Source organism: Coregonus lavaretus (genome assembly GCF_964263955.1).
Source record: "Coregonus lavaretus genome assembly, chromosome: 34".
In the NCBI taxonomy this organism is placed as follows: domain Eukaryota; kingdom Metazoa; phylum Chordata; class Actinopteri; order Salmoniformes; family Salmonidae; genus Coregonus; species Coregonus lavaretus.
The window spans coordinates 4,108,561-4,114,026 of NC_140021.1; positions in this window are offsets into that span (position 1 = coordinate 4,108,561).

Sequence of the window (5,466 nt, forward strand, 5' to 3'; positions counted from 1 at the left end):
AGTGTGGTCTGACTAAAGTGATAAAATTCATGTGGCACATCTCACATCTCATCAGTGACGTACTTCATAATAAGAGTGTGAGAAACACTGTCTGAAAACATACAGTGGGGAGAACAAGTATTTGATACACTGCCGATTTTGCAGGTTTTCCTACTTACAAAGCATGCAGAGGTCTGTAATTTTTATCATAGGTACACTTCAACTGTGAGAGACGGAATCTAAAACAAAAATCCAGAAAATCACATTGTATGATTTTTAAGTAATTCATTTGCATTTTAGTATTTGATATATCAGAAAAGCAGAACTTAATATTTGGTACAGAAACCTTTGTTTGCAATTACAGAGATCATACATTTCCTGTAGGTCTTGACCAGGTTTGCACACACTGCAGCAGGGATTTTGGCCCACTCCTCCATACAGACCTTCTCCAGATCCTTCAGGTTTCGGGGCTGTCGCTGGGCAATATGGACTTTCAGCTCCCTCCAAAGATTTTCTATTGGGTTCAGGTCTGGAGACTGGCTAGGCCACTCCAGGACCTTGAGATGCTTCTTACGGAGCCACTCCTTATCAAATCAAATCAAATTTTATTTGTCACATGCGCCGAATACAACAGGTGCAGACATTACAGTGAAATGCTTACTTACAGCCCTTAACCAACAGTGCATTTATTTTTAACAAAAAAAGTAAAAATAAAACAACAACAAAAAAAGTGTTGAGAAAAAAAGAGCAGAAGTAAAATAAAATAACAGTAGGGAGGCTATATATACAGGGGGGTACCGATGCAGAGTCAATGTGCGGGGGCACCGGCTAGTTGAGATAGTTGAAGTAATATGTACATGTGGGTAGAGTTAAAGTGACTATGCATAAATAATTAACAGAGTTGCAGCAGCGTAAAAAGGATGGGGTGGGGGGGCAGTGCAAATAGTCCGGGTAGCCATGATTAGCTGTTCAGGAGTCTTATGGCTTGGGGGTAGAAGCTGTTGAGAAGTCTTTTGGACCTAGACTTTGCACTCCGGTACCGCTTGCCGTGCGGTAGCAGGGAGAACAGTCTATGACTAGGGTGGCTGGAGTCTTTGACAATTTTGAGGGCCTTCCTCTGACACCGCCTGGTATAGAGTTCCTGGATGGCAGGAAGCTTGGCCCCAGTGATGTACTGGGCCGTACGCACTACCCTCTGTAGTGCCTTGCGGTCGGAGGCCAAGCAGTTGCCATACCAGGCGGTGATGCAACCAGTCAGGATGCTCTCGATTGTGCAGCTGTATAATTTTTTGAGGATCTGAGGACCCATGCCAAATCTTTTCAGTCTCCTGAGGGGGAATAGGCTTTGTCGTGCCCTCTTCACGACTGTCTTGGTGTGTTTGGACCATGATAGTTCGTTGGTGATGTGGACACCAAGGAACTTGAAGCTCTCAACCTCTCAACCTCTTCAATGCTCTTACTGAGGGATGGAGGTTGTTGGCCAAGATCTCGCGATACATGGCCCCATCCATCCTCCCCTAAATACGGTGCAGTCATCCTGTCCCCTTTGCAGAAAAGCATCCCCAAAGAATGATGTTTCCACCTCCATGCTTCACGGTTGGGATGGTGTTCTTGGGGTTGTACTCATCCTTCTTCTTCCTCCAAACACGGCGAGTGGAGTTTAGACCAAAAAGCTCTATTTTTGTCTCATCAGACCACATGACCTTCTCCCATTCCTCCTCTGGATCATCCAGATGGTCATTGGCAAACTTCAGACGGGCCTGGACATGCGCTGGCTTGAGCAGGGGGACCTTGCGTGCGCTGCAGGATTTTAATCCATGACGGCGTAATGTGTTACTAATGGTTTTCTTTGAGACTGTGGTCCCAGCTCTCTTCAGGTCATTGACCAGGTCCTGCCGTGTAGTTCTGGGCTGATCCCTCACCTTCCTCATGATCATTGATGCCCCACGAGGTGAGATCTTGCATGGAGCCCCGGACCGAGGGTGATTGACCGTCATCTTGAACTTCTTCCATTTTCTAATAATTGCGCCAACAGTTGTTGCCTTCTCACCAAGCTGCTTGCCTATTGTCCTGTAGCCCATCCCAGCCTTGTGCAGGTCTACAATTTTATCCCTGATGTCCTTACACAGCTCTCTGGTCTTGGCCATTGTGGAGAGGTTGGAGTCCGTTTGATTGAGTGTGTGGACAGGTGTCTTTTATACAGGTAACGAGTTCAAACAGGTGCAGTTAATACAGGTAATGAGTGGAGAACAGGAGGGCTTCTTAAAGAAAAACTAACAGGTCTGTGAGAGCCGGAATTCTTACTGGTTGGTAGGTGATCAAATACTTATGTCATGCAATAAAATGCAAATGAATTACTTAAAAATCATACAATGTGATTTTCTGGATTTTTGTTTTAGATTCCGTCTCTCACAGTTGAAGTGTACCTATGATAAAAAATTACAGACCTCTACATGCTTTGTAAGTAGGAAAACCTGCAAAATCGGCAGTGTATCAAATACTTGTTCTCCCCATTGTAAGTGCTATGAACATTGACATTTTCTAATAAACCTTCTACTTTTGCACAATTTGTTTCAGTCACTTGAGACATTGCAGAGGTGGCCTGAGCCATGTTTCACCAGTTTCAAATGAAATGGGCCTCAGCTGCCCACTGACTGATTCTTAACACAAAGTGGGGGGAGGGGGGAGGGGTAAATCCCTTTTTGGGGTTAGGACAAGACAACAGCTTTTTGAAACGGGACCCCAAATCGCTAAGTAAAAGGCAATTTTGACAAAAGCTGTATCCCTTCTGAACAAAACCCTCTTGGACCTGCCCAAGGCCTTCTGGGAGAAGGAGACCCAGGAGCCGAGGGCGTACTTTACCCTGCAGTTGAGAGCCAACCTCCCCCAACAGGTGGAGGGAGAGCTGAAGGCTCTGGAGGACAGGGTCAGGAATTGAGAGGTGGAGGGACCAGATGATTCAGAGAGAGAAGAGAGAAAGTATGGACTATTGGACACTACACTATGCTGATGCTGCAATATGGTGGGGATGGGGATATGGTGAGACTGACAGAAAAGGGACTAACAAGCTAATTTCAGTTTTGTGGAAACTGCTTCTCCTATATGTGGGTAAAATGTATGAAATTACAATGAAACGTCTTGTCTGCATGCAGTTCAGGCAACCACTCACTGTCAATGGATATATGAGTAGGTATTAGGTGATAGATCAGAACCAACGTTTAGCAGTATCTTACTGCGCTTTTCATGACATAGACTGACAAGGTGAATCCAGGTTAAATCTATGATGCCTTATTGATGTCACTTGTTTAATCCACTTCAATCAGTGTATATGAAGGGGAGGAGACAAGTTCAAGAAGGATTTTTAAGCCTTGAGACAACTGAGACATGGATTGTGTATGTGTGCCATTTATAGGGTGATCGGGCAAGACACAAAAATGTAAGTGCCTTTGAACGACGTGTGGTAGTAGGTGCAAGGCGCACCGGTTTGTATCAAGAACTGCAACACTGTTGTTTTTTTCGCACTTAACAGTTTCCTGTGTGTATCAACAATGATCCTCCATCTAAAGGACATCCAGCCAACTTGACACAACTGTGGGAAGCATTGGAGTCAACATGGGCCAGCAACTCTGTGGAACGCTTTCGACACCTTGTTGAGTCCATGCCCCGATGAATTGAGGCTGTTCTGAAGGCAAAAGGGGGTGCAACTCAATATTAGGAAGGTGTTCCTAATGTTTGGTATACTCAGGGCCTTCAGAAAGTATTCATACCCCTTGACTTATTCCACATTTTGTTGTGTTAATGCCTGAATAAAACATTGATTATGTATTTGTTTTCTCACCCATTTACACACAATAACCCATAATAACAAAGTGAAAATATGTTTTTAGAAAAGTTTGGAGTTTTATTGAAAATGAAATACAGAAATATTTAATTTGCTTAAGCATTCACACCCTTGAGTCAATGCACTTTTTGCAGCGATTACAGCTGTGAGTCTTTCTGGGTAAGTCTCTAAGAGCTTTGCACACCTGGATTGTACAACATTTGCACATCATTCTTAAAACAATTCTTCAAGCTCTTTCAATTTGGTTGTTAATCATTGCTAGACAGCCATTTTCAAGTCTTGCAATAGATTTTCATGCCGATCGAAACTGTAACAATGCCACTTAGGAACATTCAATGTTGTCTTAGTAAGCAACTCTGGTGTATATTTGGCCTTGTGTTTTAGGTTATTGTCCTGCTGAAATGTGAATTTGTCTCCCAGTGTCTTTTGAAAAGCAGACTGAACCAGGTTGTAACTGCCTCTGTCGCCAGTTTATTTCATGTATTAGCACTTTAGTTATTTCATGTATTTGCACTTTTTATTATTTAATTTCTTCTGAATTGTACGTTTACAGCAAGACGGAACTAATTATTGGTTCCGCCCGAGTGTTGTCACCCGAGCGCCTTTAGCGACGCACCGAGGAAACTTTACCGCAAAAAAAAGCGAATTATTTTTCCACTGTTATCGTGTTTAAGTGCATACTTACAAAGAAAGTATACAGAAGAAGATAAAGGACATTTAAAAGGATGTTTAGCACCTCTGTGTGATAAGCAGCAATGAGTTCTCACGGGTTGACCAGCATTAAAGCCCTGTATTCAAATCAAGACCTCTTGCCTCATGCCTGTCACTGGAGGAGCTACAGTGAGAACTCATCTGCTCTGCATGAGTAGACGAGGAAGACAGTACCAAAGAGCCGTGATCCATGGACAAGAAGGGACATCTCTACATCCAAGAGTGTGCATCTGCTCCTGACATTTACACAGCCGCAGCATCCACAGAAGAATCCAGGCGCCTTACCATGAATCCAGCTGATGCAAAGAAGCTTAAACTATTTCCCACAAGAGACTGACACATTTTTGCCTTCATATTCATACGGTATAGTTGTGTGTATGTTTAAGTGTTAACTAAGCTACAACCAAGAGACTGAATTTTGCATTTCATAGAACAACGTGATATTGATTTGTGTGAAGTAGATGTGAATATGTTCTAAAAAATAATATTAGTGGTAAAAATAGTATAAATGTGAATAGCTAATGGGAGCTGAATCACTTAGCTACAGGCCAAATTAGATTTAACCCAAATTTAAGTACACCAAGTAACAATGTCAGAGCCTAGTCTTACCTCTGGGAGAAAGCTGGTTAATGTAGGTGAAAGTATAGAGCAGCAGTGCATAGACATGCAACCACAGGCTACTAAAGGCACAAGAGCTAATGACCACACTTCCTCACAAGAACCACGAAGAAGCCAAAGAGACCGAAAGTTAACAGAAAAGGGCCAAGAACTGTACAATGAGCAAATAAGAAGATTTGCTCACCGTTTCACTGTGAGCTATGAGGAGGGGAAGGCTATTGCTAAAGACGCCAAGCAAGCTTTGAGTGGACAATGCTCAAACAACCTGCTACAGGAACACATAAGCAAAATAAGTGCTGCCTCAGAGAATCTGAACA